Source organism: Podarcis gaigeae (assembly GCF_964106915.1).
Source record: "Podarcis gaigeae genome assembly, chromosome: 7".
In the NCBI taxonomy this organism is placed as follows: Eukaryota; Metazoa; Chordata; class Lepidosauria; order Squamata; family Lacertidae; genus Podarcis; species Podarcis gaigeae.
Window position 1 is genome coordinate 49,407,089 of NC_139683.1, and position 13,941 is coordinate 49,421,029.

At 41.8% G+C, this 13,941-nt stretch overlaps 1 long non-coding RNA gene across 2 annotated transcripts in view; it reads left to right on the forward strand.

The window, feature by feature from the left end:
• The window catches only part of LOC310848150, a 171,690-nt gene extending 159,374 nt beyond the window's left edge, over nt 1–12,316 (forward strand). The window contains exons 4-5 of one of the 2 annotated variants that reach the window (XR_014566179.1): nt 2,827–2,952; nt 10,158–12,316. This is a non-coding gene — a long non-coding RNA (uncharacterized lncRNA). The remainder of the gene's footprint in view (nt 1–2,826; nt 2,953–10,157) is intronic. The other variant, XR_014566180.1, reaches the window with a different exon arrangement.
• Nucleotides 12,317–13,941: the final 1,625 nt, after the last annotated feature.

The following is a 13,941-nucleotide window of genomic DNA, read 5'->3' on the forward strand; positions in this document are numbered from 1 at the left end:
TGCTGGTGTACAATCAAACTAAATTGGGAGAATACCTCTAGGAATGGATGCTATGTGACAATATACTGTTTTTACAGAGGGGGGGAGGAACATGGCTGTCCCTAAATCTTGTCTGTCAGGGGTGGACATGAGCAAGAGCTACATTCCTACAAGTGCTCCCAGGCTATAGAAGGCAAAGTGTCACTCGGGGAACATCTTCTCACCAATCGACTCCCTGCCAATTGACTGGTAGTACTACACAAGAATCACTATGGATGGAGGATGACTGTCAGTTGACAATGCCAGAAAGCTGTTGCTTCCTGGGGTCTGCCCTGGTTCCCACCTCAAGTGTGATGATTGTGGCTCTTAGCTGGTAGTAAGAAAGAGATCTTTATTCTGGAAACATGATACAGGCTCAGCACCAAGCATTAAGTTATAACAACTTCAAACTTCTGACTAGGCAACAAAAGGGCTTGATTGGGCAGAATAGAAACAGAGCTTAAAATTCAAGAGTCAAAGGAGTTCAGGACTACACAGGAGCTATGGAGCTATCCCAAAAGATTTCAACACCCACCCGCCAAGCTTTCAAAAGCGAAGTATGGCAAGGTTATTTGTGAAATCCCTGTGCTGGGGTGGAAGCTTGCAGGCATGCGCTGCACTTGGGAAGGGAACCTGTCCCCACCTGAGGAGGTGTTGCCGGGTCCAAGGCAACAAGGCTGAGTCCTTTCTTTTCAACTCCTGTTCATCCATCCTGAGAAAGCTGGTTGTTGTCCTCCTTAGCCCCCAATGAGGCTTTGTACTTTCCAGGAGGGAAGGGGAGAGCTGGGCTCTGAGTACTAGATTTGGGGAATGGTGAGGACTTCTCTCTTCTGTTCCAGTACTTTCTATCTTGAAATTCGAAAGTAAGTTGAGAGCAAGTGCTTCCACCCAGACTGGATAAGAGCAAAAATTCCCTGCATTGGACTCTGCCCTCAGTCACTGTCCCACCCATTTCATTATCCATCATTTGGGTCCTTACCTTCTATTGCCAAACTGTTTGGGGATTTAATGAAGCTGTGGCCTATTTCCATTCCAGTGCTGGGTGTTGTCTCTCTTTATACCGTTGTGAGCACCAACTCTTTTTACAAACCACTGTCAACCGATCCCTAAGTTGAGAGAGAAAGAGAGACGTATATGCCATCTCTCAATCTCCACCCTAGAACCACACAATGTAATTGATTTTAGAAAGCAGAAAACCATATAGTAGAGCAACTGAAGATCCAAATAGCAAGAAAGAGTTGTCAGAGGATAAAATTCTGTAAAACTCTTTGCCAAATGTATCTGGTTGTTGCTTACCTCCCACTCTCTGTATGTTGATTATCTGATCCAAGCATGCTTTAGACTCCTTCATCCCTGGCATCCTTCCAGCACAAGAAACTCCTCCGTTTACAGATAATCTGACATTCCCAGCCTTAATTTTTCTCATGAAACAGTCACAAAAATGCCGATAATCTTAGGTAAAATAATAACCGCTCAGAGAAAAACAAATGCATGTAAGGCTACTTAATAAGGTTTGAAGACATACATACATGCAGTACCTAGAATACTTTTAATCTAGCATTATTCATACAATTTCTTCTGGAGTAATTGTATCTACTGGTCTTAGATGTCCAATGAAGCCACCAATTTTGCCACACATGACACCAGATGGGCAGAGGCTAACATGGCGTTCTACATGAGACAAGTGAGGCAGAGCCACATGCATGCTTAGAACCACTGCACCACCTAAAATGATATTATACTTCCACTTACAACAGTTTTCTGTCTGGAGCACTTACTGATATAAAAAGCTGCTATGAAAACCTGTTAGATATTGGGTTGTATCAAATGAAATTCTACACAGGGTTGACCATTGAAAATAATCAATGAAAACTAGGCATGCCTATTAATTTCAGTGGGTCTACTCTGTGTAACACTAACACTGGATACAATCCTATGTGTAATAATTTGTCAGTGGCCCTGCCTCCTCTTCCATCCTTCCCCCAATGTCTGAGGTCAAATAGGTGTTGTGAAAAATGTTTAGAAACCCCATGGTTAGTACAGTTTAGCTACCCGCAGCTTGAAAGGAACATGGTTCGCATGATGGACACAGAGCCAAGTCCTAATACTGGAGCAACGTGGTACAGCCTTTTCTACCAGTTCCTGGTGGTGAAGGGGTGGTGGGGTCCTTAGCTACCTCTTATATGTCACTAATAGTGTACCTTGGAGTATATAACTGGGCCATGAGTTCTTAGTGTTAAAGATAATGCTTGGGAAACTATTGTCAAGGGCTGTTATCCCAGCTTGTTAGTTGTTGCTTATAGGACCAATGGAATAACAGGACTCACTTCTCACAGACTCACTAATAGCTTGGCTACTGATGGCTGTTTTGAAAATAAGTGTGCTAAGATGTGGGGAGGGGAGAGCAAGAGGAAGAGGAAGAAAGGAGATGCATTTCTGAGACCATACTGCTTTTCTTAAAATGTAATGGAAGGAAGGAGCCCTCATCTTCCTGGATCTGAAGCACTATGGTCCTTAATGAGAAGCATAAATAGAAGCATTTTTGCTAACCACCAAATTAGAAACAAATGTGCAGAGGGTTTTTCTTGTGGGGGGGGGGTTACCATGTGGTCTGATCTTTATGTACCAATCATTGCCTGCAGCATATAATAAAGTATATTTAACTCTTTAGAAACTTGTATTAATGCCAGAAGGAAATAAAATGCCAGGGCGGCCCACTTTCATTGATGACATACATTGCTTTCATGTGCAGCTTTCATGCTAGTCATTCAGAAAGGCTGAGCCTCTCTCTCTCTCTCTCTCTTCCAGTGGTAAATTGTCAAGTGGAACTGGAGTTTATCAACACAAATTATTTGGAGAAAAACAGAGAGCCAGACCTGGGTGGTGAAGTTACTAGCATTATTACAAGCTAAAGGAACGGCAGAGCCTGAGAAGGTGAGGGAGAAAAGACTATAAAACACATATTCGTTAACACACACACAGAGAGAGAGAGACACAACATTCAGTAACATTTCCCAGACCTTCAGTTATAGAGAATTGGTTTAACTCACAGGTGGCAAAACTAAAATATATTATTCTGCCCCACTTGATGGAAGATCCAATCTACTGAAACCTGTGGGTCTTTTTATTTCCAAACATAGCAACCCATGCATAAACACACTTTTGTTAAGCATGAGAGATTGTGCTGTTCTATAACTTCTTCTATTTCAGAAAAAAAAGTGTGAGGGGAGGCAGGGTGGGACAAACAGTATTTTTCTTTATTGGGTGGTTAGCAGCCATGCCTGGCTTCATTGGGAGCTTTTAAAAATGGCTATTACTTTCAGCGTGTGTGTGTGTGATTGAAATTACAGGTTAGGAGTGAAAGATTCAGCCTCCCTCTCCACTCTGTGGCCCTGATAAAAACTGTCCTCTTAGCTAAAGCTTTCAAAGGCGAAATGAGGCAGTTAAAGTAGTGTCTGATTTTGCCCTTACTGTGAGCAGCCCACCTGGTTTTTCATGTCTTTCCTGCATTTTCCTTTAAGCAACATTAGTTTTCACGAGTGTCCAGAGCCACAACCTTGCAGATTCCCTCATAGTAGTAGAAGCTGAATGTTGGAAATTTAGGAAGTACTTCTTCACATAGCACGTAGTTGACTTATGGAACTGACTTCCACAAGATGTGGAACTTTGCTGGCTTTAAAGGGAGTTTAGCAAATTTGTAACAGATACGGCTGTCAGTGACTAATAGCCATGATAGATACCGTATGTTCTAGTACTTACGCCAGAGGCAGTATGATAAAGCTCACAAGTGGGGCAAGTGATGTTGCCCTCAGGACCTCCTTAGGGCTTCCCATACGCATCTCATTGGCCACTATGAAAGCAGGATGCTGCACTAGATGGGCCTTTGGTCTGATCTAACAGGGTTAATATTTATCAAAATACAGAAATGTATAAAGTGATTATTCTCATAGGTGTCTCTGGTGATGAGACAAGCCTAGCCAAAATAAATTTAATGAATCTGAAATACCATAATTATGGAAGCTATCTCTTCTGGGTAAATGAAGGGAGATGGATCCATGCATAATATTAATAAATCCAGCAGCTCAACTGATCTGACCTATCTAATAGCAACCGACAATGTGATTTTTAAAAAAATGTATGTGATGTTGGGCCAATCTATTATCATCAGCCTCTTTATCTCCTGTAACTCCAAGGAACATTCCAATTAATAGCTGATAACACGTTACAGGTTTCTAGTGGATAAAACTCATTTTAGAGACAGAGGTATCCAGCCAAACAATGTGTGTGGAGGGCAGAGCAATTTTGAACAGAATTAATGAGCTTTGTCCTGTTCTTTTGGCTCAAACAACACATAATCTTAATGAAAGGAAACAGAAACAGTTGTTCTAAGCATTTTCAAAGGAAACTGCAGGAAAGTATAAAGGGTTGCCATATAAAAGCCGCATGTGTCACGGAGATGCTCTGATATTGTTTTCACTTGCCAGCTGTATGTAAAGTGGGAGATTATGCCCGCGGCCAAGAGGTCTTCCCACATCAGAACAACAACAGCCAAAAAGCCATGGAAATGTTGGCAAAAGCACTCACTTTACCTCAAAATGCATTTGATTTTTCGTAAACAAGTTCCATGCATAGCCAAAAGCATGCAGACAAGAATATTAAGCTTTATTAAAACATACTTTGTTGAGAGATATAATACAAAGAGTTGTTTTCAGCAAAAACACGACATTCAGTTGCATTGGCTATTATGTAGGATGCCATGAAACTAACCCAGTTGCTGATTTTCTATTGTTAGTATCTTCTAAGGATGTGGCTGCATCAGCTGTTTGTCCTGGGATATACCAATAATAGCTGGTGCCATGTACAACTTAGTGTGAATGGTCTCCTTCTGCTTCTGAATTTACCTACAGGGTGAGTCAGAATTTTATTAAAGAGGTGTCATCTTTTCCATAACAACTCCAGGAGTTTTCCTCACGATGTTCAGATATTGTGGGGATAATTGTCCCCTATCAGCTTGCTGCTTGAAGGAGCAGGACAGGATGTTCAGGGCCAGATTTAGGAATAGATGAACCATGCAGATGCCTAAGGCACCAAACTCAAAGGGGCACCTGTCATAGACTATCTACTTGGCTAACCATTCAACAGTTGAAACAAATAGTACAAACACTACATCTTCACTTGTAAAGCTGGCAACACTGACCTTCATGACCAAATTTGAGTTGTTATTTCCTTTTTAATTCATGGGGAAATGCACAACATTAATGTCCATTCATCAAACATAATCAGATAAGTTCATACAAATAATAATAATAATTTATTATTCATACCTCACCCATCTGAGGAGTAAAGACCACATTTCTAGTGTATGCACATTGTGTCAAAAGTAAGCATATAATTTTTTCAGCGCCTTGTATCTCCCATTGTAGGTCATGGGTCCTTCTTCCTGTCACTGGGTAGGGTATAGAACTACAGACTTCTTAATAGTCAAACCAAATGATTACTTTTTCCATAAATCTGTTGTACCCACTAAAGCTTCAATCCTATGAACACTTGAGAGTAATCACTATTAAGGTAGAGTCTGACCAATGTCTTCCTCACTAAGGATGCATAGGATCAAGTGGTAGGCCTGCTAACTACAATATAACCAGATGGAAGTTAATCACATTTAATTTCCCTTTAATGTGATTTAGCTATTCTCTTTGTAAAATTTAAGTCAAAGGATAGGAAAAAGTGGATTTCAGTTATCATTTGAACACCTGTTTACACATATAGTGAAAATTCTAATCCACTTTAATATGTGAGAACAGAAGAAGGACTAGAACTAGTGACTGGAAGTTGTTCCATATTCAATATGCAGATTGCAAAATGGTAATTCTATAAATTATCATCCTTCACTGCTAAGGATGCAAATGCGAGATGACTCACTGTTGTGGGTTTCTTTTTGGCTCCTTAAGAAAATGAGGACAGCTGCTAAGAATGATGAGCAACAGTATCTTTCTCATTTTTGTGTGTGGTTTTGCATCTTTTTACAGCTGCTTTTGACATTCCACTTTGACTTGTCACTTCTTGACCACCCTGTCATATTTACAGAAATGTAGCTAAAGGTGAGAAGGGGGCAGATTCCACCCCGCTTTAATATAGGCTTAGGGGTGAAACATTGTTAGGAGCTGTCAACAGCAAGGCAAAGCCCAGCATTGCACTGACACCTTCTTTCCTCCCCACCCACACCAGACAACAGGCTCCAGGAGTGTTCTTTCATTTTAATTCCACAAAATGCCCTAAAACAGATTTAGCCAACATGGTGCCTTTGGTATAATAAGTACTGCTAATATTCTGGAACCTGCTGGCCCCATTGTTGCTGATTTTGGTTTTGGTCTCCAAGGTGGGCCTTGGTTTAGCAACTTTGGTCATGACTACAGGATACATCTGGAAGACATTTTAGTCCTAGTGTTTTGTCTTTCCTGTGTTGTTTAGTAATAAGTGATATTAAAGGAAGGAGGATCCAACAATAAAATATTTCTTAACATTAGGAGTCAAATAATGAAATGTCAAACGTCTAGGATAGCGGTTCCAAAACTTTCTCCTCAAGGACCACTTCAAAATTGCAGGCAGACCACTTAATGTTTTTTTCCCCTGTTGTAGCAACTGCAGCCTACTGTGCTAGATGCTGTATGATTTTTTTGTATTTTAATTGCTTCTTTTATTTCTTATATTGTATGTTATTGTATTGCAATTTGAATTCTTTAAAATTTTCAATTTTCAGTTTGAATTCCGTAAAATTCTGGCGAGCATTTCAGGTTGCCAAATAGAACACTCTCTCCATGTGCTATTCGGAGAGTTCTCACAACACTCACCCCCCGCCAAGCCAAAAGGAGGGGGGCATGCAGAGGGAGGAGAGGAGGAAAGCTCCATTGCACAAGCAGAAGTCCACGTACAGGGATTATGCTGACAGGGCTCATTAGGTGAATCTCACCATATGCCTTCAGAAGAGGTGGAGTAAATTTAAAAGCTCCTTTAGACATAAGTGTCAATAGACATAAAAATGACTTCCCCACCTTCTTTATAGCTACACCTACAATGCAGGATGGAATTCTGAGTAACTGCAGCTAATCACACCATACAACTAGATGTAAAATAGACCCAGCCAAGTGTACACTCTGTAGCTACCTTGGTCCCTCCTCAGGTTTAGTGCATTTAGAGCACACCAATGGGAACTTTGGTATAAGAGTGCATGGCATGAAGAAGTGGCCAGGGCTAAAATATATACAGTCATACCTTGGGTTGAGAACATGATCTGTGCGGGAGGCACATTCTCAACCCGCAGCGTTTGCAGCCTCAAGTGCTGCGTCTGTGTACGTGTGTGATGCGATTTGGCACTCCTGCGCATGCGCATGATATCATTTTGTGCTTTTGCGCATGCGCGAGTGCTGAAACCCAGAAGTAACCTGTTCCAGTACTTCCAGATTTAGTGTGGTCCACAACCTAAAAACGCGCAACCCACAGTGTTCATAACTCGAGGTACGACTGTATGCTCAAGTGCTCCTTAAGTTGAGCAAGTTGATTGCAATCACTCAAACACTCTTCTAGACTTCATGCTTCAGTTACAGGCCTTTCCATTGATAGTGTCCCTACTGGCATCTGGCAATAAGACAAGTGTGGAATGACCTGTTTTGAGGCATTGGGCAAAATACCAAAGGCTTCTTGACCTCAAGGTCAAGTCAGCCTACAGGTTGAAAGTCTTCAGGGAAGGTATGTCAGTAAGGTCTTCTGCCAACAGCGACACAAAAATTTGTCATAAACAACTGAATAAAAAAGAATGTCATATTCTATCAATAGCTCATTGAATTAAGCAATAACCAAACTAGGAGGCACCATTCATTCTGTACAACAATAGCAGAATGCAGTAGTATTTTACTGGGGCATCACATGCCTTCAAGATTTAGCTTTTCTAAACTGCTCGGATTAATTAGTTTGCATAGACTATTCCAAGGTCGGTTAAAGATGAAATATAGGCAGGATTAACTACTTTGCACTCACTTCAGAGACATTATTTATAGCATGCAATTTTATCCTTTTCCTCCCAGGCACATGTCAGAGAAAAACACATCTTGTCATGCTTTGGCATTATCTCTCATTTTCCATTACAGTAACCAGGTGGAGATGCTTTTTATTCTGTGCCAGCAACATTGCATATCCAGAACAATTTTTCTTTCCCCCACCCAAACTTTTTAAAATGATTTCTCTGCTCAAAGGCATTTTTCTTGTAGCAATATAGTCCTCCTAACATATGCTACCCTTCTATTGAATATTCTACTCATCTGTGCTTGACAATGAAATGCAATGTGTTGTAGAAAAACTTGTTTTCCAAGTCTTGCCGGCAAAGGCAACTCAGCAGAGTGACAGCAGTTATTCAGTCATAGATTCCTCATTTATGCACTGGTCTATTTATTCATCTACTTGAGAAGCTGTTAGCCCACTTTTCTTCATAAAGACTGAAAAGTGGCTTCCAATAAAAAGTACCGTCTTTTTCTGTGTATAAGATTAGGTTCCCCCCTAAAAATAATGTCAAAAACTAGGGGGTGTCTTATGCATGGATACATCTCTCCCATTTTCTTAAATCTGGGTCTTATAGATGGGAAATTACAGTAAGAATGGGGTCTTCAAGTGTTCCATGTGATTCTTAAAAAACCTTTGAGACAATCAAGCCCACAAGAATTTGAATTATCAAGTTTACCTGCATCAGAAATAGGCCATAACAGTTTGTAGTACTTTGTTTGAACCAGGACCAAGGAAAGGCCAGATTATAAGGATGACATCAATTAAGCATCATGGTTTTTTGCCCTACAAAAAAAGTGCAGCGTACAAAGTTTCAGAAGCTTAGTAATTGTTGGCAAAACAGTCATTCTGAAATTTCCTGATACAAAGCAAGATGAAAATATCCATTCCTATTTATCTGAAGATTTATAATTTGCCTTTTGTTTCAAATGAGTTCTCAGGCATCCATCAAAAGACAAAGAATAACATTGCAATGAAAGAAAGAGAAGACAACCTTTATTAAATCAAAGAACCCGGACATAATAGGTAAAAGGTAAAGGGATCCCTGACCATTAGGTCCAGTCGTAACCAACTCTGGGGTTGCGGCACTCATCTCGCTTTATTGGCTGAGGGAGCCGGCGTACAGCTTCCGGGTCATGTGGCCAGCATGGCTAAGCCGCTTCTGGCGAACCAGAGCAGCGCACAGAAACACTGTTTACTTTCCCGCTGGAGCGGTACCTATTTATCTACTTGCACTTTGACGTGCTTTCGAACTGCTACGTTGGCAGGAGCAGGGACTGAGCAACGGGAGCTCACCTTGTCACAGGTATTCAAATTGCTGACCTTCTGATTGGTAAGTCTTAGGCTCTGTGATTTAACCCACAGTGCCACCCACATCTCAACATAATAGGTACCTGAGAGTAAATATAGAGATTTTAGGCACATGTAGGATAGGGGTGTATCCAATAGTGTTGCTTGTCTCGTGGTAAGGCTTATGTCAACAGAACATGATGGTAAAGAATTTTTGGCAATTAATTCTCCCCGCTGCAGCCCCTGTACCACCCTAAATCTGCTCTGGGTGGGTAGGTGAGGAAATAGCTGAAAATGACTTTCTTCCCCATTTTGCTAATGGAAGCTACACCATCAGCTGAGCAACACCTGTTGATACAACCAGTATGATTTAAGTGCACAATTACCGTATTTTTCGCTCTATAACACGCACCCGACCATAACACACACGTAGTTTTTAGAGGAGGAAAATCCGTAGGCATGCCACCCGTAGGCATTTCCTCCATAACACACACAGACATTTCCCCTTACTTTCTAGGAGGAAAAAAGTGAGTGTTATGGTGCAAAAAATACGGTAACTGCTGAGGTCTCAGGTATTTACTTACTTCCTTACATTGGGGTGTGGCATTCTCTGGATTGCATGGACCATATTTTATTGTCCAATTGCAATATTTTATTGTCCAATTGCAGTTCCCAAACTGCAAGGAAATATGGCTGCACAACCACAATGTATTATGTAGGGTTTTACCATCTGTGTGAATTTTTTTATATATCGGAAAGAAGTGTCAGCTAATACACTGCTATTTGCCTCATTACAGCTAAAGAGCGAGAGGACGGGGCTGCCAATTCCTGTGATTACTGGATTTTGAAGAATGAAGACTGCTAAGCTCTGGTTCATGACAGGTAAGCTCTGATTTATGATATGTTCACAGGTATACACCAGATATGAAAGAGCAAAGTAGAAGAAAACATTAATCATTGCAGCAAATTAGGTTCTAGCAGTGCTTGCCAAGTTCTGATCCATTCAGCTGACATGCTGCAAAAGGTTGAGTGTCAAAACACTCCCTATGTTGTTAAAATGGATTAACTTTGGGCAGCTGTATTGTCATCAGTTGTACACTTCTTTTAATTAGCAGATCTACAGCAGTGTTGAAATGATGTGCCCATTTTCTCTTCACTGTTGCCAGACACTTTTGAGTTGAAAGCAATGCCAGCTTTCTGCATGTGCCTGGCCTACAGCACAAAGTTTGGGGTCTCCCAAGCTTTTCTGTTTTCTTCCTTCCTTTCACAAAACTGTTTCTAGCCCTCATTTGAGTGTATAAATGGGTGTTTGGCAATGTATCCTTGGAGATTTATGTCATGGTTCCAAACACTGGTGCCTATGTACCAGACTGCAGAATCATACATGGGTCTGCCTCACATTACAGTAACCCTCTGAAGAAGGGTGAGAAATATTAAGTTCCCCATTGACAATCTCAGCGCTACATCACAAGCTGTACTGATAAATTAGTGAGTCTATCACAAGTACAGACACAGCCTTTAACAATTTGTTCCAGTTTGTGCTCCTCACAAGAATAATATCCAGAAATAAATCATTTGAAGGGGCATATCATCTGAACTAGTTATTTCGGCCAGCCTTTCCCAGAACTGCAGCCATTTCAAAAGCATACTGCTGTGCAAATTGCTACGTACTTAGAGCTAAACTAGATCTGATATTAAATGCATCCTTGCATTTAACCTACTGTTTTATTTAAAAATATTATTTATTAAATTTATTAGTTGCTTTATCTTGTCCAAGGCAACCCAGAGTGTCGTACAAACCAACCAACCAACCAACCAACCAACCAACCAACCAACCAAGATCCACACAGATACATTAAAACCAAGTAAGGGAAAATGCACTGAATGCAGCCCATCCACTTCTAAACGCCACAGATAGCTAAAGGCCAAAGGCCTGGTTGTAGAGGAAAGTTTCTGCCTGGCACCTCAATATACAATAATGGTGCCAAGTGAGCCTCCCCTGGGGAGAGTGTTCCACAAAGAGGGAGCCACTGCAGAAAAAGCCCATTCTCATATTGCCACCCTCTGGACCTCATGTGGAGAAGGCACATGAAGATGGGCCTCAGGTGATGGTTGCAGGGTCTGGGGTTGGTTCATGTGGGGAGAAGGCAATCCTTGAGGTACTGCCATCCTGAGCCATTTAAGGCTTTATAGGTCAAAACCAGCACTTTGAACTGGGCTCAGAAACTAATTGGCAGCCAGTGCAGTCGGCTAGGATTGGTGTTATATGCTCAAATCATCTTGTCCCAGTGAACAACCTGGCTACTGAATTATGCACCAACTGAAGTTTCCGAACCTTCTTCAGTGGCAGCCCCATGTATAACACATTGCAGTAATCTAATATTTAAATTATATTAACTAGGTGGGGGGTGCCAGAAGGGGATTTCCTCCCAAGACAAATACCAGCATCATTGGAGGGATTTTTGGCAGGACTGCAGCAGGGAAGAAATTATTACGTTCCCTCTCCATACACACCTATTTGCATTAAAAAACAAAACAAAAACCTTCACATTAAATTCAAAGATATATTTTATTTCACATCTACTTTGGCTCTTACTTCTGGTGTTTCCTATTGTGCTTTCTTCACACAGTTGTAGGTTCACATGTGCCTAAGACAATCACGTGGAGGGAAAGAGGCAATAGAATTGACCAAATGAAGAAGATCTTAGACAGTTGAGACACATACACAGCACTGATGGGAGGCAAGGCAATTTAAGGATACAAAAGCAGGATTTCAAGCATACCTTCTAATCCTTAGTAGTCCTGCCCAACAGCTTTGTTTGAGCTCATCTAGCTTGAAGCCCTAGGGATGCGGGTGGCGCTGTGGGTTAAACCACAGAGCCTAGGACTTGCTGATCAGAAGGTCGGCGGTTCGAATCCCCGTGATGGGGTGAGCTCCTGTTGCTCGGTCCCTGCTCCTGCCAACCTAGCAGTTCGAAAGCATGTCAAAGTGCAAGTAGATAAATAGGTATCTCTCCGGTGGGAAGGTAAGCGGTGTTTCTGTGCGCTGCTCTGGTTTGCCAGAAGCAGCTTAGTCATGCTGGCCACATGACCCGGAAGCTGTACGCCGGCTCCCTCTGCCAATAAAGCAAGATGAGTGCTGCAACCCCAGGGTGAGTCGGCCACAACTGGACCTAATGGTCAGGGGTCCCTTTACCTTTACCTTTAGCTTGAAGCCCGCCCTGAGAAGCAGACAGTGCCAACCAAATTGTACAGCATAGCTGTTGGGCAGGACTTCCGTGGATTAGAGGGTATGTTTGAAATCCTGCATCCATATCCTAGAGGCTTTGTCTACCAATTGTACCCTCTCCCTGTGGTTTATCCAGTCCTCCTTCCAGTCCTTGACATACTATTCAGAATTCTGCAGAACACTGAATACCACATTCAGAATAACCTGCGCAAATTGATTAAACATATGCCCTCTGTTATCTTGTTATAATGCAGTCTACACGAATGATTTGAGGTACATTAGTCTGGGAAGCTAGGGACGCGGGTGGCGCTGTGGGTTAAAGCCTCAGCACCTAGGACTTGCCGATCGAAAGGTCGGCGGTTCGAATCCCCGCGGCGGGGTGTGCTCCCGTTGCTCGGTCCCAGCGCCTGCCAACCTAGAAGTTCGAAAGCACCCCCGGGTGCAAGTAGATAAATAGGGACCGCTTACTAGCGGGAAGGTAAATGCGTTCCGTGTGCTGCGCTGGCTCGCCAGATGCAGCTTGTCACGCTGGCCACGTGACCCGGAAGTGTCTGCGGACAGCGCTGGCCCCCGGCCTATAGAGTGAGATGGGCGCACAACCCTAGAGTCTGGCAAGACTGGCCCGTACGGGCAGGGGTACCTTCACCCTTTACCTTAGTCTGGGAAGCTAAAAAGAAAAAGCTTAGCATGCACCATTCCTAAAGATCTTTAAATGATTGTAATCCAATATCTGTCCCTCTTCCTCCTTTCTACCACTATCACTGTGGAAATTAGAAAAGAATCCAGATCACAGTATTTATGATTAAAGAACTGCACACTTGTTATCTTTCTATGTATTTACATGTGACATGTGTTTTTTTAACAAGGCAAATGGTTATAAATTAATCGTAACCCTCCAGACAAGCATCATTTGTAAGATGGCGTAACACATTAATTTCTCTTGCTCTTTTGCTGCATCTTGCAGCTTTGACCTGAATGAGAACTTCTTTATCTCCTTCCAGCAGCATTCTGATGCCTTCTTCTCAGTTCATGAAGTTATAGGGAAGAGATGCAGAAAGAGCTTGAGTGGAGTAATTGACTGCAGTTCCTTTTAAAGAATGATGAAACTATAGTCTGCAATAGCGACAAAGACATTTCCTTGTTATTTTTTCTTCCCCAAAGGCCTTGAGATGAAAATGTTGCTTTCTATCTCTCTGTAGCTTTATGATCTTGAGTTTCTAGTAATGAATATATTATCTTCAATTTCAATTGTGTATGCCTCTTAACAAAAGTAAATTCCCACAAGTGTTCCAAAAGCAATTTATAACCCATTGGCCAAGTGAATGTTACATATCAAAGCTGGTCATTAAATA